Source organism: Globicephala melas, chromosome 18, assembly GCF_963455315.2.
Source record: "Globicephala melas chromosome 18, mGloMel1.2, whole genome shotgun sequence".
NCBI lineage: Eukaryota > Metazoa > Chordata > Mammalia > Artiodactyla > Delphinidae > Globicephala > Globicephala melas.
In genome coordinates, this window is record NC_083331.1 from 23,470,326 (window position 1) to 23,492,685 (window position 22,360).

The window sequence follows — 22,360 nt, forward strand, 5'->3', positions numbered from 1 at the left end:
CAGTCTGGCTGGTTGCTGTGAGGAAGATGAGAGAAGAGTAAGAGTTGAAGCAGGAGGTCACGGAGGAAATGCAGAAGGTGATGGGCTGTGGGTGGGTGGACCTGTTAGTGTTGGAGGGTCACCTGTGAAGGCAGGGGGGTCGCTGTGGCTCACTGTGAGGTCTGAGACACTGGCGGTGGCGGCTCTGGCAACTGATCATTGTCGTGGGCCCTCTAGGATGTTGCTGTCTTCTCGCTAAGGCCTAGAAAAACATGGAACGCTTCACAAATTTGTGTGTCATCCTTGCACAGGGGCCATGCTAATCTTCTCTGTATCATTCCAATTTTAGTATATGTGCTGCCATAGCGAGCACTGTAATATGTTTTGAAAACAGGAAGTGTGAGACCTCTGTCTTTGTGCTTCTTTCTTAAGATTGTTATGGAATAAGTAATTTTTTTAATGTTTAAAGCAGTATGTGTTTGGTTTTTGTTTTCAACGTGTCTCTTCTTTTTCCTAGTGCCAGCTCTTTGATTTTAGTTTCCATTCTTATTTTATAATCTCTTTTAGATTTTGTCAACTACTCTACAATGTGTGGTATTAAGTTTATTAATGGTTGTGTCTGCTCTTCTCCTTCAAATGGTTTTATTTCTTGTGTGGTTTGTAATTTTTTATTGTGAACGCTTGTTAAACTGGGGTTGTTTTCCCCATGTAAGTCAGGCACTCCCTTGTGGCTCAATTTTGCATTCACTTTTGCTTGGGCTTCAGGGGTTCAGCAGTAGTGGAGAAATTTTTATAATATCCTCTTGGCTTGAGTTTATTACACTCCCTATGCATTGTAACTTCTGATGCCGTTTCTCGTGTGGGGTTTCAATTTCACGAAAGATTTTATTTGTTTTCCATTTAAATTCCCAGCAATTTGTAAGCTTCCTTTTCTCTTCCCTGAGCTGATGGGTAGAGCTCTTCTAGTCCTCTTTATCCAGACAGGGAAATTCTTTCAGGAACTTTGCTCTGTGCAGGAATTTTTTCCTACCTCACACTGCCCCTGGGCCATATCTCCTTTTCCTACCTTCAGGGTAGAACACACCCCTCCTACGACCCCACTCCCACCGCCATCTGACTCTGTTCCCAGCCCTAGCATCCAGGGCTGATATCCATACCCATGCCGCCTTGGGCTTCTCTCTCAACAGTTATTAGAATTACCACTCAGTGTTTGAGTTCTTTTTTCATCTTGGTTTCTTTAGGCTTTTCTCTTCCTTGCTCTCCTTTTCTTTCCTTCCTTCTTCTGAGTTGATTATGTGTTCTCTATTATTGCTCTGTGCTTTTACACAGCATTTCTGTGTGTTTTCAGTTGGATCAATAGTATCTGTGTGTGGAAGTGATGGTAATGGAAGGAAGCAACTGAATTCAGCTCATGTTGTCTGAGGATCTTGAGTGATCTTCTAAAAATAAAATATATCTTGTCATCCCCAGGTTAAAGCCTGCTGATGACTTGCTATTGCACTTGGGTAGGTAAACTCCAAAGTCCTTATTTTGGCTTAAAGTGTCCCATATGAGTTGACTCCTATCTCCCTTTGCAACCAGAGGTTATGGTACTTCCCCCCTCATTCAAAGCAGCCTTCTTTCTTTCCTTAGAGTTGTTGCTTCTGCCTGGAATGGACATCTCCGTCCAGATGTCCAGATGACAGAATTTTCACCTTCCTAAAGAGGCTTTCCCTGGGACTTCCCTGGTGGTCCAGTGGTTAAGAATCCACCCTCCAGTGCAAGGGACACGGGTTCAATCCCTGGTTGGGGAACTAAGATCCCACATGCCATGGGGCAACTAAGCCTGTGCGCCGCAACTAGAGAGCCTGTGAGCCACAACTAGATAGCCCACACACCACAACTACAGAGCCCATGCGCTCTGCAGCCCACACGCTACAACTAGACAGAAGCCTGTGCACCGCAACAAAGAGCCCGCACGCTGCGATGAAGATCCCGTGTGCCACAACTAAGACCCGATGCAGCCAAAAATAAATAAATATTTTCTAAAAAGGCTTTCCCTGACTACCCTACCAAAAGTACAACCCCACTCCTTCCTCTAATATCACCCCGATTCATAGTCTTCATGACACTTATCACTATGTTAATTAATATTAATTTAAGTTTTTACTTGTTCATTATTCATTTTGGAGGCCAGTTGGACAGCAGTTGCTGATGGAGAAGCAAAGAAATAATCAAGGATGAATCCTAGATCTGGGGCTTGAGCAAGTGAGCAGATGCTTCTGAGAGAAATAGGTATAGGATGGAAATCAAGAGTTGTTTTTAAAAGGCTCATGTTTGAGATTTCTATTCCTCATCCTAATGGATACATCAAGTGGGAAGTTGCATATAAAAGTCTGGAAGTCAAGCGAAAATCAGGGATGGAGATTTGAGATTTGGGCATCATCAGCATACAGATAATATTTAAAATCATATGACAGTAGTACCCAGGGAAAGAGTGAAGAGTCATTAGAAAAGAGAAGGTAATACATCTTTTAAAGCAATCACCAGTGTGGCATAGCTAGAGCTGCAAGGTAATTCCATTGAACAAATATGCACAAAACAAGGGAGGGCCTTTTGATGAAGAAATTAAGCAGCATGTTCCAAACTTTATTTAATTAGCTTACCTCTTACTCTTGTCAGTGGGAAGTTTGGTGCATGGAAACTCCAGTGATGGTCACTGTAGATTTCCAAAGGAGGAGAAATAAACTTTCTGACTCTGTCTCCAACAGAACTTGACCAAATGTAACAAGGATTTCATGAACATTGATTCGTTCCTTCTTTTCCATGGGAATTGGTGTGGGATATTCTGACAGAGATGACACATTGTTTTTGTCCAACACAAACAGTTATGTTAGAAATCTCTGGGAAGCTTTATCTTGGCAGTATCCCTGAAGGCTAGAGAATGGACCAGAAGAGAATTTTCTTCTCTCCTTGTTTTGGGGAGACTAAATTATACAGTTAAGCAAGTTATTTGGACTTCAGAGGAGCAGAGTAGTACTAAATTTCTTCAGACAATTTAGTTCAAGGTGGGAATTATGCTCTGTTGTTTTGAGATATGTGATAAGGCTGAAAAATTGTCAACTGTGGTCCTGGTAATAGAATGAACAGGCTCTCTTTCTGCTCTGAATTCCTTGAGCTACAGATCAAATCTTGCTTTTAAATCTAACTTACTTACTGCTCTCATTGTCTTCTAGACTTATTTAGGCTATAAAAGGTTTGCTTAGAGATATGGATTGTTTATGCTTATGGTGTGGCTGCAACTTGCAGTATATCCATGCCTTTGCTTTATGATTTCAGTCAAAACAAAATTAAAGAATCATAATCACCCATGTTCAGGAAGTAATGAGGAATATTTTAAAGTTCATGTTTTCATAGATCTTTTGTCAAGAATAGGACTGAAGTTCCAAATGAGATGCATTTTCTATAATGCATGTGGTGGCCTGTCCTGAAATAGCTATTGTTTTTGTCATTCTGATTTGTTGGGAAGACAGTTGAATATTAAACAATAAAAAAATAAGTTTTTGTACATGACATTTCATTTTTGGATAACCAGCAACCAAAATTCTCAGGCATTGATTGGGGTTAGTATATTCATCTCCACAGGTGTCCAGAAATGAAATGAAATGTCACCTAAAGCAGTAGACACACTTCATTACTATTATACCCCAAATTTCCTCCAGTAAAACATTTTATTAAAATTAAATGAAAAACCAAAAGCTGCACAATGATTGTTCCAGCAGCTTTAATGGGTTTTAGGATGGAGCACACCCCCTGCAATTCTACAGTGGATATTTTATTATGCACAAGACAGTTATTCAGAGAATATTATACTATTCTTTCCTCATGTTTTTGGCTGTGTATTGAATCAACTAAATTGCCACTTATAAATTTCTGCTTAAAATCTCTGAGAAAATAGCTTTTGTTTCTATTTATAGGTGCGATATATACTTCCTGAAAATGTTTTCCCTCCTAATCATTCTCTCCTTTCTCATCATCTAGTTGTTCATTTAGCAAATATTTATTTGTGTGCTGTGTTCATTCTTAGGGATAATCAAAGTTCCTAGGCCCTTATGGAGCTTATAATTTAGCCAAGTAGTCACATGACAACAAAACAACAGCGACAGAAACAGCTTGTTATACTTATTAAATGTTTACTATTTGCCAGATATTATTCTAGGTGAGGTCATGTATTAAATCACATAATCATTACTTTAAGATGTGGGAAAGTCCTATGAGATAGGTTCCATTTTTATCCCCATTTTATGGAAAAGGAAACACAGCTGCAGGGAAGTTTTAAGTAACTTACCCAATGTCACATGGCTAGAAGTGGCACTAACGATACAAGGTAATGAGATATAGGATGTTACGGATATTGTGAAGATCTGATATAGAGGCTCCTGACCTGGTGTCTTAGTCTGCTCAGGCTGCCATAACAAAATACCATAGGCTGGGTGTGGGTGTGAAACAACAGAGATTTATTTTCTCACAGTTCTGGAAGCTGGAAAGTCCAAGATCAAGCTTTGGCAGGGCTCAGTTTCTGATAAGGGCTTTCTTCTCTGGCTTGTAGATGGCTACCTTCTTCTTGTGTCCTCACATAGGAGAAAGAGAGCAAGCTTTCCAATACTCTTCTTTTAAGGGCACTAATCCCATCCTGAGGGCCCCCTCCTCATAACCTCATCTAAACCTAATTACCTCCCAAAGGCTCCAGCTCCAGATACTATCACATTGGAGGTTAGGGCTTCAACACATGAATTTTTGGGGGACATAATTCAGCCATAGCACCAGGTTTTAGAAGTTTTCCAGGTCAAGGATTACAGACCCCTCTCCAGATGAGAAATAATGTTTAACAGCTATGAATAAGACTATTTAAAAAATATCTATCTTTGCTAGATCCCAAAAGAATTATAATGGGTTACTGTGTGGATTAGCTTTTTAAGGCCTTTAAGCTTTGGTTTTTTCATCTATAATTTGGGAGGAGAGTTGTATACTTACATATCTACAGCATTTCTATATGTTAACAGTATATATTTCCATATATGAATATATATGTGAATGGTAAGGTGTGCATGTATGTGTGTGGGGTAGTCAGCGATCTTTTTTGGTATTTTCATATGTGAAGCACTTTTTTTTAAAATAAATTTATTTATTCATTTATTTACTTTTGGCTGTGTTGGGTTTTTGTTGCTACACCCAAGCTTTTTCTAGTTGTGGTGAGTAGGGGCTATGCTTTGTTGCAGTGTGCGGGCTTCTCATTGCGGTGGCTTCTCTTGTTGCAGAGCATGGGCTCTAGGTGTACAGGCTTCAGTAGTTGTGGCACGTGGGCTCAGTAGTTGTGGCTTGCGGGCTCTAGAGAGCAGGCTCAGTAGTTGTGGTGCACCGGCTTAGTTGCTCCACTGCATGTGGGATCTTCCCGGACCAGGGCTTGAACCCATGTCCCCAGCATTGGCAGGTAGATTCCTAACCCCTGCGCCACCAGGGAAGTCCTCATGTGTGCAGCACTTTTTAAAGTGCTTTTTAAAGCACTTGGTAAAGTAAATATGTTTTATCTCACCTGATCATCACAAGTGAGGTGTTATTTTTATTGTCATTTTTACATGTGTAGAAATCTAAGCTAAGAGATCAAGTTTCTTTCCTTTTCAAGGTCTTGCATGCAGTTGGTACGTGGCCAAGCCAAGGTAAGGTACAAGCTGCAGACTTCTGATTCTGGGTGAGCACTTTTCGTCTGCTCCACGGCTGCCTGGTGCTGGAGTACATTTTGCCTGACACCTGGGCTCTGAAAAAGATATTTATTCTCTCGTATGCTCAGCTGACATTTCATTTTGCTTCCTTGCCATCCATGACTACACCACAGTGTTCAGCGTTTCAGTACATTTTTGAAGTATTGATTTTCAGCTGGCCCCCATCTCAAAGACCCTACCACACACCCATTTCTATTTGCCTCACTTGAGCTCACCATATATTGTTACTAAGAGTTCCTGGTTTACTCTTGCTCAGTTTACATGCAGACTTGCAGAGTTTTACCACAGCTCCAGTACTAGAAAAATAGCCGAGTTTCAGAAATGGGAGCAGGTTTTGCTGATTTTTAAGGTTAAAATAATCCTCTTTATACATGTAGAAATATATGCATTTGAATTGTTTCATAAAATCTATATATTGGGTAATATAATACCTTTTTTTAAGTGAAATATTTCTTCTTTATTTGCCCTTACCTACTTTCCTGACCCATGTCAGCCTCCACCCCCAGCTAGTCCATGTGTGTAATCTAGCATGTGCCCTTCTAAATAATTCTCAGTGCTCAGCTTGTAAAGTCACATGTTTATATATGTGTGTGTTTTACAAAAACAGATCATTGTTCTACAAAAATGGGTTCATATTATTATTCTTACATGCACTTTACATCTTCTTGCTTTTTTCTTTCAACATGAGATCATGGAAAATGCTCCAGGTCAACTGTCAGAACTCTAGTTATTCTTTCAGTATTTTAAAATTCAAACTGGAAAATTTAAGACATATACAAAGATAGAGAAAATAATATGTTGAATCCCCATTGCCCATCAGCTGGCTTCAACAACTATTGGCATTTTGTTAATCTTATTTCATCTATTCTGCCTGACTTAATTTTTTTTTTCATTTATTTTTTGCTGGAATATTTTTTTAAGCAAACCTAGACTTTGTTATTTTTATGCAGTAAACACTTCAGTATTTTTCACTAACAGAGATGTTTAAAAAAACATAACCATATACCATTATCAGTTAAAATATATAATGGTTCTTTAAAATCATCTATTATCCAGTTCATGTTCAAATCCCCCCAATTGCCTCAAAAATGTCCTCTTTCAATAGTTGGTTTGCTTGAGGATTTGAATGCCAAACATTGCATTTTCCTGATAAGTCTTATGAATTGCTTTTAAATTTATGACAGTTTTCCCTTCCCCTCCCCCTTTAATGCCCCAATTATTGAAGAAACCAGGTTATTTTCTTTGTAGAACTTCCCACCTTCTAGATTTGGCTTATTGTATCCTTATGGTGTCAATAACACATTCTTCTACCACGTTTTTCCTTTACATACTTACTTGAATATAGAGGATTGACTAGATTCAGGTTCAGTTCTTTATTTTTTTATTAATTTATTTTTATTTTTGGCTCTTTTGGGTCTGTTGCTGTGCGCAGGCTTTCTCTAGTTGCAGTGAGCAGGGGCTACTCTTTGTTGCGGTGCAGGGGCTTCTCATTGTGGTTGCTTCTCTTGTTGCAGAGCACAGGCTCTAGGCGTGCAGGCTTCAGTAGTTGTGGCACATGGGTTCAGTAGTTGTGGCTCGTGGGCTCTAGAGCGCAGACTCAGTAGTTGTGGCGCACGGGCTTAGTTGCTCTGCAGCATGTGGGGTCTTCCTGGACCAGGGCTCGAACCCGTGTTTCGTGCATCGGCAGGCGGATTCTTAACCACTGCACCACCAGGGAAGTCCAAGTTTAGTTCTTTCAGCAACAACACTTAATAGCTGGTGCTGTGTGCTTCCTCTTGCATCAGCGTTGGGAAGAATAGGACATTGGCTGGCCTGCTTTAAGTGACATTGAAATACATCAGTGGGTTCAAGTGTGGTTAGCTTCCTCTCCCGTATAAACTTCCTCATTAACCTTTCCTAATGGTTTTAGCATTCAGAATTGAACATTAGTTACATCCATTATTTCACTCAGAGTTGAAAAATGATTTTCTAAATCTATTAATATTTTTCTGCATTTATTCTCTGGAATTATTCTATGAAGACCTCTCCCTTGTCAATCGTTGGTAATCCCAAAGAGCAATTGTATAGGAAGGGCAGAATAAAGGCTTGATCCTTTCCTTTTATTTGTCAATTTTATGAAAAATGAGTTGGTGCTTTAACAACCCCCAGTGACAGCCAGTTACATTTTTGGACTTGCAGATTTTCATATCTATATGTTTTATTTGAAGCTATTATTTTATTTGATGTCCAAATGGTTCCATCCTTGGCCAATGGAAAGCCCTCAGATTTTCCATGCTTTCTGCTTTCTTTCCATCTGCTTTCACCAGATCTAGACTGAGTCATTTCTACAAGGAGGAATGTTCCCTTTTAGTGGAAAATAATATTTAGAGACCACAATCTTGGTTCTAGAAGTAAATTTATTATCTTTTTAATGGGCCTGTGATACTCTGTGACATACCGTGATATATTTAACCATTCTCTATTGCTGGCATTCACCTTTACCCCAGTTTTGTTAGATTCTGCCATTCAACTGCAAAGCCATATAGAAGATACAAGAAAACTGTTTAAGAAACTTGCTATGGTCCTTGTATCATTAACAGAAGTTGAAAAATTGAAAACCAATGCTAGGAGAGTTGAAATTCTTAATAGAAATCTGGTAACCAAGCAGTTCTTGGGCATTATGTGAGGACTAAAGGAAAATAACACTTCTTCAGGTAGATAAAGAATTTCTTCTCTACTTCCTGGAGCTGATCTTTAACAAGATGAGAAGCTGATACTCTTTTCTCCTTTCCTCTCTTGGAGAAGAATTTTCCTTCCTTCCCTCAGGGATCTTAGTGGAAACATATTTTCTGTTTGCTTTTTCTAACTGTGCTTCTGGCAAAGGGATGCACACTAGCTCTCCAAGCCACGAAGCAGCTTGGACCCCTCATCAGCCCCATACAACTTTGGATGGAGGTGCAGCTGTGTGCCATATTGGCAGTACATTTTATTCTTGCAGAGGGCATTATAGCTTTTTTGATTCTATGTTTTATTTCTTTGCCAATCATCAGATGGTGTGCAGTGGAGGAAACAAAATTTATTGAGAGCTTTAGGCTCTGTGACTAGGAATAACCATTCAGCTGGTTACAGAGTTCCCCAGATGCACCATGGTATATAACCCTGACTTTCTAGTTCATCGTAAAATCACAACACTATAATAACTCTGCCAACTGGCCTTCTTTTCAGTATCTACATAAAAAAGAAAGGTATTGGTAACACTCTTCTGATAATAAAGCTTTTGATAATACTGATTGACTACAAAAAAACTTTTATGGTACTATAATATACATTACAGAAAATTACACATAAAGTACAGCTTCTTCAAACTGAACACACTCATATAATCAGCATTTGGATCAATAAATAGTTCATTATAAGCACCCCCAAAGCCTTGTTATGTTCCTTTCAGTATCTCCCCTTCTACTTCCAAGGACAGCTATCATCCTGATCCCTAAAAGCATAGATTACTTTTTGCTGGCATTGTACTTATGTAAATAGAATAGTATAGTATATACTCTTTTGCATCTGGCTTATTTCTCTAAACATTTGTAAGATTCAACCATATGAATATGTGTAATTGTAGATCGTTCATTTTAACTGTCATATGGGATTCTGTTGTGTGTCTCTACTACAATTCATGTATCCATCTTCTGTTTATGAGCATTTGGGTAGTTTCCAACTTGGGGCTATTAAAATAGTGTTGCTGTCAGCATTCTAGTATGTGCCTTTGCTGAACATACATGTGCATTTCTGTTGGATCTACACCTAGAAGGGAAAGTTATGGTCACAGTGTATGCAGTATGTTCTGCTTTATTAGATAATGCCAAATAGTTTTCCAAAGTGGTTGAACCAAATCAAACACCCATCAGCAGTGTGTGAGACCTCACTGAGACTTGGTATTTTCCATCATTTTCATTTATATGTGTATGTTTTTTTCCTTTTTTAAATTTTATTTTTTATTGAATGGAAGATTCTTTAAATTCTACAGTGCTTTAGAATTTTCAAAGGTTTCTCACACATGATTTCATATGATCCCATAATAACCCCCTTTTTTTCCCCTACTCCTACTGTAACCACTGGTTTATTCTCTATATCTGTGAGTCTGCTTCTTTTTTGTTTCGTTCACTAGTTTTTTGTATTTTTTAGATTCCACCCATAAGTGGTATCACACAGTATTTGTCTTTCCCTCTCTGACTTATTTCACTTAGCATAGTGCCCTCCATGTCTATTCATGTTGCTGCAAATGGCAAAATTTCATTCTTTTTATGGCTGAATAATATTCCATTGTATATATGTATATATATGTATATATACATATATATATATACATATATATATATATGCCACATCTTCTTTATCCATTGATCTGTTGATGGACACTTAGGTTGCTTCCATACCATGGCAATTGCAAATAATGCTGCTATGAACATTGGGGTGCATGTATGTTTTCAAATTAGTGTTTTTATTTTTTTCAGGTATATACCCAGGAGTGGAATTGTTGGGTCATATGGTAGCTCTATTTTTAGTTTTTTGAGAAACCTTAATTTATATATTTTTATATATATATATATATATATATATATATATATATGTATGTATGTATATACTTTTGAGTGGAAAGAAGATTCCCAGAGTAGAGAAGACTTTCTAATACCAACCTCCCGGTTCTGTCTGAAGTGTAGCAATAGTTATGGAGTAGTCTAGGCTGGGTCTCTGACAACACCATAATTTATCTCATTGATGATGAAGGATGGGCCAGATGGATACAAACAGCTTTTGAATACCATCAAGGAGAAGAAGCCTATGAATTTACTGACTTTAGAGAGCAGTCAACTGTTGCCTTCTGATGTTTATTATTATATAAATTTTATGACAAAAATAAAGATGGTAAAAAAAAATCACAATTCCATAACTGTAACACAATAATAATACTTGAGTTCACTCATCCACAAACATACCTGAATTATATATGGTTGTAATCATAATCTAGACATAATTTCATATGATGTGTTTTTGAACTGAACGTTGTATCTAAAGACTCTCTCATGTTGTTTCAGTATTTCTTTATTATAAATTTAGATTGCTTCCAAAGTTTTACTATTCTAGGGAGGTCTGTAGAAAATATCTTCATCAGCTTACCTTTCCTTTTTTTAAAAAAAATTCTTGAGGCTAAATTCTTAAGAGTGGGATTACTGAATGGAAAATTATCTTCTTTTTGGCTCTGGATTTATCATACATCTTGTTTCCAAATGGCTCTCCATAATTTATGCAAGTGGAATCCAGCCTTCTTGGAAACCAAAATAGCTTAGTTTTACTTATAGCAACACACACTTTGTTAGGTTCATGAACAAATAAAATGTACAACATATTGTAAAAGTAAATTCCTTGCATATGGAAGATTAAAAGTTCTTTCTTTATTTGTAATATCCAAATCTGGGAACAATCCAAATTTCCACTAGTAGATCAATAGATATCTAAATTGTGGTACATCCATACAATGGAATACTGTTTAGCAATTAAAAGGAAGGAATCATTGTTACATGTGGCAACATGGATGAATTACAAAATAATTATGCTCAGTGAAAGAAGCCAGACCAAAAAAGAGTGCATATTGTCTGATTCCATTGTACTATCTTTAAAAAATGGAAACTAATCATAGTGACAGAAAGCAGATCAGTGATTGCCTGGGGACACTGAGGTGGGGGTGGAGAGGGGCAAGAAGGACAGATTACAAAGGAGCATGGAAAATTTGGGGGTTGATGGATATGTTTACAGTAAGTCCCCTACATATGAACGAGTTTGTTCCAAGAGCATGTTCATAAGTCCAATTTGTTCATAAGTCCAACAAAGTTAGCCTAGGTACCCAGCTAACACAAGCGGCTATATACTGCTGCTTTTATGCTTGCTTCTGGACATCCTGGGCTTGAAATAAAGATACTGCACTACTGTACTCTATACAGTACTGTACAGTAAAGTACACAAAAGCACAGCCACTTGTAGAGGAAGCACACATATGACAGTGTCCTCCAGATTTGTGAACTAATTTTTATGTGATTGGACATGCTAACCCACGTTCGCATCTTTGAAAGTTTGCAACTTGAAGGTTTGTATGTGGGGCACTTACTGTACATGATTGTGATGATAGTTTCCTGAACATACAGTCGGTCCTCCATATCTGCAGGTTCTGTATCAGCAGATTCAACCAACAGAGGATCAAAAATGTTGGGAAAAAATTCCAGAAACTACCAAACACCAAAACTAGAATTTGTGATGCTTTAGCACCTATTTACATAGCATTTACATTGTATTTACAATTATTTATATAGCATTTACATTGTATTAGGTATTATAAGTAATCTAGAGATGATTTAAAGTATACGAGAGGGGAGACCTCAAGATGGTGGAGGAGTAAGATGTAGAGATCACCTTCCTCCCCACACATACATCAGAAATACATCTACGTGTGGAACAACTCCTACAGAACACCAACTGAATGCTGGCAGAAGACCTCAGACTTCCCAAAAGGCAAGACATTCCCCACATACCTGGGTAAGGAAAAAGAGAAAAGGAAAAACAGAGACAAAAGAATAGGGACGGGACCTGCACCTCTGGGAGGGAGCTGTGAAGCAGGAAAAGTTTCCACACACTCGGAAGCCCATTCGCTGGTGGAGACGGGGTTGGGTGGTGGGAAACTTTGGAGCCACGGAGGAGAGCGCAGCAACAGGGGTGCAGAGGGCAAAGTGGAGAGATTCCCACACAGAGGATAAGTGCCGACCAGTACTAACCAGCCTGAGAGGCTTGTCTGCTCACCCACCGGAGTGGGTGGGGGCTGGGAGCCAAGGCTCAGGCTTTGGAGGTCAGATCCCAGGGAGAGGACTGGGGTTGGATGTGTGAACACAGCCTAAAGGGGGCTAGTGCACCACAGCTAGCCGGGAGGGAGTTGGGGGAAAAGTCTGGACCTGCCAAAGAGGCAAGAGGACATTGTTTCGGGGTGCGTGAAGAGAGGGATTCAGAGCACTGCCTAAGGGAGCTCCAGAGACAGGCATGAGCTGTGGCTATCAGCGTGGACCCCAGAGACGGGCATGAAACACTAAGGCTGCTGCTGTAGCCACCAAGAAGCCTGTGTGCAAGCACAGGTCGCTCTCCACACCTCCCCTCCTGGGACCCTGTGCAGCCCACCACTGCCAGGGTCCCGTGTTCCAGGGACAACTTCCCTGGGAGAACACGAGGTGTGCCTCAGGCTGTTGCAACGTCATGCTGGCCTCTGCCGCCGCAGGCTCACCCTGCATTCCGTACCCCTCCCGTCCCCCGGCCTGAGTGAGCCAGAGCCCCCTAATCAGCTGCTACTTTAACCCCGTCCTGTCTGGATGGGGAACAGGTGCCCTCAGGCGACCTACACACAGAGGCAGGGCCAAATCCAAAGCTGAACCCCAGGAGCTGTCTGAACAAAGAAGAGAAAGGGAAATTTCTCCCAGCAGCCTCAGGACCAGTGGATTAAGTCTCCACAATCAACTTGATGTACCCTGCATCTCTGGAATACCCGAATAGAAAATGAATCATCCCAAAATCGAGGTGGTGGACTTTGGGAGGAACTGTAGACTTGGGGGTTTGCTTTCTGCATCTCATTTGTTTCTGGTTTTATGTTTATCTTAGTTTAGTATTTAGAGTTTATTATCATTGGTAGATCTATTTATTGATTTGGTTGCTGTCTTCCTTTTTCTTTAATATATACATATATATATATGTTTTTCCTTTTTCTCTTTTTGTGAGTGTGTATGTGTATGCTTCTTTGTGTGATTTTGTCTGTATAGCTTTGCTTTTACATTTGTCCTAGGGTTCTGTCTGTCCATTTTTTTTGTTCGTTTGTTTTTAGTATAGTTTTAAGAGCTTGTTATAATTGGTGGATTTGTTTTTTGGTTTGATTGCTCTCTTCTTTTTTTAGTTACTTTAAATTTTTTAAATTTTTAAAAATTAAAAAAAATTTATTTTAATAACTTTCCTTCCTTCCTTCCTTCCATCCTTCCTTCCTTCCTTCCTTCTTTCCTTCTCCCCTCCCTCCCTCCCTCCCTCCCTTCCTTCTTTTCTTTTCTTTTCTTTCTTTCTCCCTATTCTTCTGAGCTGGCTGGCTGACAGGGTCTCTGTGCTCTGGCTAGGTGTCAGGCCTGTGCCTCTGAGGTGGGAGAGCTGAATTCAGGACATTGGTACACCAGAGACCTCCCGGCTCTATGTAATATCAAACGGCAGAGATCTCCAACTCAACGCTAAGACCCAGGTCCACTCAATGACCAGCAAGCTACAGTACTGAACACCCTATGCCAAACAACTAGCAAGACAGGAACACAACCCCACCCATTAGCAGAGAGGCTGCCTAATATCAAAATAAGGTCACAGACACCCCAAACCACACCACTGGATGTGGTCCTGCCCACCAGAAAGACAAGATTGAGCCTCATCCACTAGAACACAGGCACCAGTCCCCTCCACCAGGAAGCCTACACAATCCACTGAACCAGCCATAGCCACTGGGGGCACACACCCAAAACAAAGGAAACTATGAACCTGCAGCCTGTGAAAAGGAGACCCCAAACACAGTAAGTTAAGCAAAATGAGAAGACAGAGAAACACACAGCAAATGAAGGAGCAAGGTAAAAACCCACCAGACAAAACAAATGAAGAGGGAATAGGCAGTCTACCTGAAAAAGAATTCAGAGTAATGATAGTAAAGATATCCAAAATCTTGGAAATAGAATGGAGAAAATATAAGAAACTTTTAACAGTGACCTAGAAGAACTAAAGAGCAAACAGACAATGATGAACAACACAATAAATGAAATTAAAAATTCTCTAGAAGGATTCAATAGAATAACTGAAGCAGAAGAACAGGTAAGTGACCGGGAAGATAAAATAGTGGAAATAACTACCGCAGAGCAGAAAAGAATTGAGGACAGTCGCAGAGACCTCTGGGACAACATTAAATGCACCAACCTTCGAATTATAGGGGTCCCAGAAGAAGAGAAAAGAAAGGGACTGAGAAAATACTTGAAGAGAGTATAGTTGAAAACATCCCTAATATGGGAAAGGAAATAGTCAATCAAGTCCAGGAAGCACAGAGAGTCCCATACAGAATAAATCCAAGGAGAAACACACCAAGACACATACTAAAAAAAAACTATCAAAAATTAAATACAAAGAAAGAATATTAAAAGCAGCAAGGGAAAAACAACAAATAATATACAATGGAATCCCTATAAGGTTAACAGCTGATCTTCCAGCAGGAACTCTGCAACCCAGAAGGGACTGGCAGGACATATGTAAAGTGATGAAAGGGAAGAACCAACAACCAATATTACCCAGCAAGGATCTCATTCAGATTTGATGGAGAAATTAAAACCTTTACAGACAAGCAAAAGCTAAGAGAATTCAGCACCACCAAACCAGCTTTACAACACATGCTAAAGGAACTTCTCTAGGCAGGAAACACAAGAGAAGGGAAAGACCTACAATAACACACCCAAAACAATTTAAAAAAATGGTACTAGGAACATACATATCGATAACTACCTTAAATGTAAATGGATTAACCGCTCCAGCCAAAAGACATAGACTGGCTGAATGGATACAAAAACAGGACCCATATATATGCTGTCTACAAGAGACCCACTTCAGACCTAGGGACCCATACAGACTGAAAGTGAGGGGATGGAAAAAGATATTCTATGCAAATGGAAATCAGAAGAAAGCTGGAGTAGCAATTCTCATACCAGACAAAATAGACTTTAAAATAAAGACTATTACAAGAGCCAAAGAAAGACACTACATAATGATCAAGGAATCAATCCAAGAAGAAGATATAACAATTGTAAATATTTAGGCAGCCAACATAGGAGCACCTCAATACATAATGCAAATGATAGCAGCCATAGAAAGGGAAATTGACAGTAACACAATCATAGTAGGGGACTTTTAACACCCCACTTTCACCAATGGACAGATCATCCAAAATGAAAATAAATAAGGAAACACAAGCTTTAAATGATACATTAAACAAGATGGACTTAATTGATATTTATAGGACATTCCATCCGAAAACAACAGAATACACATTCTTCTCAAGTGCTCATGGAACATTCTCCAGGATATATCATATCTTGGGTCACAGATCAAGCCTTGGTAAATTTAAGAAAATTGAAATCGTATCAAGTATCTTTTCTGACCACAATGCCATGAGACTAGATATCAATTACCGGAAAAAATCTGTAAAAAATACAAACACATGGAGGCTAAACAATACATTAGTAAGTAACCAAGAGATCACTGAATAAATCAAAGAGGAAATCAAGAAATAACTAGAAACAAATGACAATGAAAACTCGATGACCCAAAACCCATGGGATGTAGCAAAAGCAGCTCTAAGAGGGAAGTTTATAGCAATACAGTCCTACCTCAAGAAACAAGAAACATCTCAAATAAACAACCTAAACTTACACCTAAAGCAATTAGAGAAGAACAAAAAAACCCCAAAGTTAGCAGAAGGAAAGAACTAAAGATCATATCAGAAATAAATGAAAAAGAAATGAAGGAAACAATAGCAAAGATCAGTAAAACTGAAAGCTGGTTCTTTGAGAAGATAAAAAAAATTGATAAACCATTAGCCAAACTCATCAAGAATAAAAGGGAGAAGGCTCAAATCAACAAAATTAGTAATGAAAAAGGAGAAGTAACAACTGACACTCCAGAAATACAAAGGCTTATGAGAGATTACAACAAACAACTGTATGCCAATAAAATGGACAACTTGGAAGAAATGGACAAATTCTTAGAAAAGCACAGGCATCTCAGACTGAACCAGGAAGAAATAGAAAATATAAAGAGACCAATCACAAGCACTGAAATTGAGACTGTGATTAAAAATCTTCCATCAAGCAAAAGCGCAGGACTAGATGGCTTCACAGGCGAATTCTATCAAACATTTACAGAAGAGCTAAAACCTATCCTTCTCAAACTCTTCCAAAATGTAGCAGAGGGTGGAACTCTCCCAAACTCATTCTACAAGGCCACCGTCATCCTGATACCAAAACCAGACAAAGATGTCACAAAGAAAGAAAACTACAGGCCAATATCACTGATGAACATAGATTCAAAAATCCTCAACCAAATACTAGCAAACAGAATCCAACAGCACATTAAAAGGATCATTCACCATGATCAAGTGGGGGTCATCCTAGGAATGCAAGGATTTTTCAATATACGCAAATCAATCAATATGATAAACCATATTAACAAATTGAAGGTGAAAACCATATGATCATCTCAATAGATGCAGAAAAAGCTTTCGACAAAATTCAACACTGATTTATGATAAAAACCCTCCAGAAAGTAGGCATAGAGGGAACTTACTTCAACATAATAAAGGTCATATTTGACAAAGCCACAGCCAACATTGTTCTCAATGGTGAAAAACTGAAACCATTTCCTCTAACATCAGGAACAAGGCAAGATTTTCCACTCTCACCACTATTATTCAACATAGTTTTGGAAGTTTTAGGCACCATAATCAGAGAAGAAAAATAAATAAAAGCAATCCAAATCGGAAAAGAAGAAGTAAATCTGTCACTGTTTGCAGATGACATGATACTATACATAGAGAATCCTAAATATGCTACCAGAATATTAGAGCTAATCAGTGAATTTGGTAAAGTAGCAGGATACAAAATTAATGCACAGAAATCTCTTGCATTCCTATACACTAATGACGAAATATCTGAAAGAGAAATGAAGGAAACACTCCCATTTACCACTGCAACAAAAAAGAATGAAATACCTAGGGATCAACCAACCTAAGGAGACAAAAGACCTGTATGCAGAAAACTATAAAACACTGATGAAAGAAATTAAAGATGATTCAAACAGATGGAGAGATATACCATGTTCTTGGATTGGAAGAATCAACATTGTGAAAATGACTCTACTACCCAAAGCAATCTACAGATTCAATGCAATCCCTATCAAACTACCACTGGCATTTTTCACAGAAGTAGAACAAAAAATTTCCAATTTGTATGGAAACACAAAAGACCCCGAATAGCCAAAGCAATGTTGAGAAAGGAAGTTGGAGCTGGAGGAATCAGGCTCCCTGACTTCAGACTATGCTACAAAGCTACGGTAATCAAGTCGGTATGGTACTGGCACAAAAACAGGTATATAGATCAACGGAACAGGATAGGATGCCCAGAGATAAACCCATGCACTTATGGTCACCTTATTTTTGATAAAGGAAGCAAGAATATACAATGGAGAAAAGACAGCCTCTTCAATAAGTGGTGCTGGGAAAACTAGACAGCTACATGTAAAAGAATGAAATTAGAATACTTCCTAGCACCATACACAAAAATAAACTCCAAATGGATTAAAGACCTAAATGTGAGGCCAGACACTATAAAACTCTTAGAGGAAAATGTAGGCAAAACACTCTATGACCTAAATCACAGCAAGATCCTTCTTGACCCACCTCCTAGAGAAATGGAAATAAAAACAAAAATAAACAAATGGGACCTAATGAAACTTAAAATCTTTCTTTTTGCACAGCAAAGGAAACCATAAACAAGACAAAAAGACAACTCTCAGAATGGGAGAAAATGTTTGCAACTGAAGCAACTGACCAATGACTAATCTCCAAAATTTACAAGAATCTCATGCAGCTCAATATCAAAAAAACAACCGAATCCAAAAATGGGCAGAAGACCTCAATAGACATTTCTCCAAAGAAGATATACAGATTGCCAACAAACACATGAAAGGATGCTCAACATCAGTAATCATAAGAGAAATGCAAATCAAGATTACAATGAGATACCACCTCACACCAGTCAGAATGGCCATCATCAAAAAAATTTACAAACAAATGCTGGAGAGGGTGTGGAGAAAAGGGAGCCCTCTTGCACTGTTGGTGGGAATGTAAATTGATACAGCCACTATGGAGAACCGTATGGAGGTTCCTTAAAATAAAAATAGAACTACCGTATGACCCAGCAATCCCACTACTGGGCATATATCCTGAGAAAACCATAATTCAAAAAGAGTCATGTAGCACAGTGTTCATTTCAGGTCTATTTACAATAGCCAGCACGTGGAAGCAACCTAAGTGTCCATCAACAGACGAATGGATAAAGAAGGTGTGGCACATATATACAATGGAACATTACTCAGCCATAAAAAGAAACGAAATTGAGTTATTTCTAGTGATGTGGATGGGCCTAGAGTCTGTCATACAGAGTGAAGTAAGTCAGAAAGAGAAAAAGGAATACTGTATGCTAACACATATATATGGAATCAAAAAAAAAAAGGGTTCTGAAGAACCTAGGGGCAGGGCAGGAATAAAGATGCAGACATAGAGAATGGACTTGAGGACATGGGTAGTGGGAAGCTTAAGCTGGGACAAAGTGAGAGTGGCATGGACATATACACTACCAGATGCACAATAGATAGATGGTGGGAAGCAGCGCATAGCACAGGGAGATCAGCTCCGTGTTTTGCGACCACCTAGAGGGGTGGGATAGGAAGGATGGGAGGGAGATTCAAGAGGGAGGAGATATGGGGATATATGTATATGTTTAGCTGATTTACTTTGTTATAAAGCAGAAACTAACACACCATTGTAAAGCGATTATACTCCAATAAAGATGTTTAAAAATAAGAAGTTAAAACAGAAAAATTTAAAACATTAATTCATTTAAAAATAAGTTAATTACGTTTTAACATAAATTTTTGTTAATGAAAACTAAGTAAACTTTCCAAAACAAAGAAAAATAAATGAAGTATTCTAGAGAATGTGCTTAGGTTATATACAAATACTACACCATTTTATATAAGGGAATTGAGCATCTTCGGAGTTTGGTATCCACAGAGGTCCTGGAACCAATCTCCTGCAGATACAGAGGGACAACTGAATGCATATGTCCAAACGTATCAAGTTGTACAGTGTAAATACATGCACTTTACTCCATATTAATTTTACCTCAATCAAGCTGTCTCAAAAAATAAAATTTATTGCTCAATATTTCCAGCTCTTTGAAGATCACATGCAAATGAGGAACATGAGTTGTTGTTAATTCATTATTATTAGGTAGTAATAATGGGTTTAAGGGACACAATATTGTACTTCCCCCTAAAATATATTCAAGTCCTAACCCCCACTACCTAGGAATATGATCTTATTTGGAAAGAGGGACTTTGCAAGCACAGTCAAGTTAAGATGAGGTCATACTGGATCAGGGTGGGCCTCGAATCTAATGCTTGGTATCCCCTAAGAGGAGAGGATGCATGGACAGACACACAGAGAGAATAATGCCATGTGTAGATAGAGGCAGAGACTGGAGTGATGTAGCTGTTCTGATCCCAGTAACACCAAGGATTGTTGACAGCTACTAGAAGCTGGCAAGAGGCAAGGAAGGATTCTTCTCTAGAACTTTCAGAGGGTACATGGCCCTGCTGACACCTTGATTTCAGACTTCTAGCCTGTAGAACTGTGGGAGAATACATTTTTGTTGTTTTGAAATTTTCAGAAGTTATAATTTGTTACATCAGCCCTTGGAAACTAATACATATAGCAACATGCTTTTATTAGCTAGTCTACTCTAATTTTAAACAGAGTTGATTATAATACCATAGGAAATATACATGATATCTGTATTATAGAACCAGATGTCTGATTATTTCATGTCTGATGAAACTTTGTATTTTTTAAAGTGAATCCCCCTTTGTTCTGTCCTTGTTTCTCTCCTCTCTCCAGCAGCCACATGTGTTACCATCATGTCTTTATATTAATATGAACACAGTGATTATCAAAAAATTGTCTGTGGATGCTTGGTGATCCTTGAGACACTTCCAGGGAGTCTGTGAGGTCAAAACTGTTCTCAGTTTTGATTTTTTCACTGTGTTGACATTTGCAGTGATAGTACAAAAGCAATGGTAGATAAAACGGCTGACATCTTAGCACAAATCAAGATAGTACCACCAACTGCACTAGTAGACATTTTATTCTTCATCTGCATGTACTGGCAGAAAACAAAACAAAAAGAGTTTCACTTAGGAATCACCTTGATGAAGCAGCAGTATTATTAATTTTATTAAATCTTTATCCTTGGGTGTACATGTCTTTTTAACAGTCTGTGTGATGATATGGGGAGTACAAATAATGTCTTTCTGTTACATAGAAAAGTCCAAAAAAAAAAAAAAAGCACTTGTGTGGTTGAGTTTTGAACTGAACTAGCAGCTTTTTTTCATGAACACCATTTTTATTTGATAGACAGACTCTGGTTATTCAAATTATTCAGACTTTGGTACTTAGCAGACATTCCCCTCTATGCCCAGAGATTTTCCTTTGGAGACAGCAATCTTAAGAGATTGTGTTTCCTTGACTGAGAATGATATTTCCTGTAAAATCTTAAACACAGGTAAAGCTCAGGGAGTTACAGGGATTTGCTGAAGGACACGTACCATAAAGTAGCAGACGTGGGCTTAGAAATCAGGCCCCCTTACTTCCAGCCTGCTACTCTTCCCATTTCACTAAATGAGACAGGTGGTTTTTCGTATTTCATTCATCCTCTCCTTGAGACAGAATTAATGCTGCAAGAGAAAGAAACGCCAGGTGGAAAAACTGACAAGTCAGGTATTACACAGGCACTTAATTTTTATTTTGTAATTTTCACAGTCTGAGCAACCAAGTAGAATACATAAAGAAGACACTAAAATGTGGCCTAATAAAATTCATTTGACCAGAAATACGAGCTTCCATGTTTTTGTCTCCAGCTCAGGTTTTTTTTTTTTTTTTCATTTTTAATGTCAACTGTTCTCTGAGTCCAGTGCTCACTTTGGCAAAAACTACATTTAGTTGCAAATTGAGACACGGTGCATAGCTGCTATGATTAAGGAATTCAGAATCTTATCCAATATAAGGCCTTGAGGGCAGAAAGAAATGCTGAGGGAAAAACATTTCAATGTTGCCCTGTCTAGATGAGTGCCTGAAATAAATATTAACTGTTATTTCTGAAAACTTTCCCTCTGTTTTATATACTTCATTTCCCCCACTTTTGAGTCTACAGTTTATTTCAGCAACATTATGGGTTTCTACTCATGATGAGTCTTCTCAGCGTGGGCTGGGTCAGTGTTTGTAGCTCAGCTGGCTGGTGCCAGAGTGGAGGGCACGTCTGATTTGATTCCACCCCAGGAACTGAAGGATTTTGAAGATTTTCCTCCTAATATTTGGCTTTACTTGATAATCCCAGAGCATGCTGGGAAATCTCAGCAAGAGGAAAAATTTAGTAACCACAGGGAGGCCTGCTTGCAGGGTTGTGGGTAAGTGTGAAAGCTTATGAGTATGACTGTTAATGATTTGTATGTTCTGCTTTTCACGAGATTTTCTCTCAACAAAAAGTGTGTAGGCTTGTGAGGACAGACAGCTTTTAGAAAACTCAGCCGTCCCCAGAAAGACAAATGCATGATTGAGTCATTTCCCAAGAGAGAAGCCACTAGTCAGCCAGGTATGTGGAGCCATGTGGTTCAAAAGCAGGAGCTGGCAAAGGGTTGCATGGGATTTTAGCCTCACG

General features: G+C 38.7%; 1 non-coding gene across 1 annotated transcript; it reads right to left on the minus strand.

The window, feature by feature from the left end:
* Positions 1–245: 245 nt before the first annotated feature.
* LOC115866859 (U6 spliceosomal RNA) lies at positions 246–352 on the minus strand. The gene has a single exon (XR_004044886.1). It is a non-coding gene; the product is annotated as a U6 spliceosomal RNA (small nuclear RNA).
* Positions 353–22,360: the final 22,008 nt, after the last annotated feature.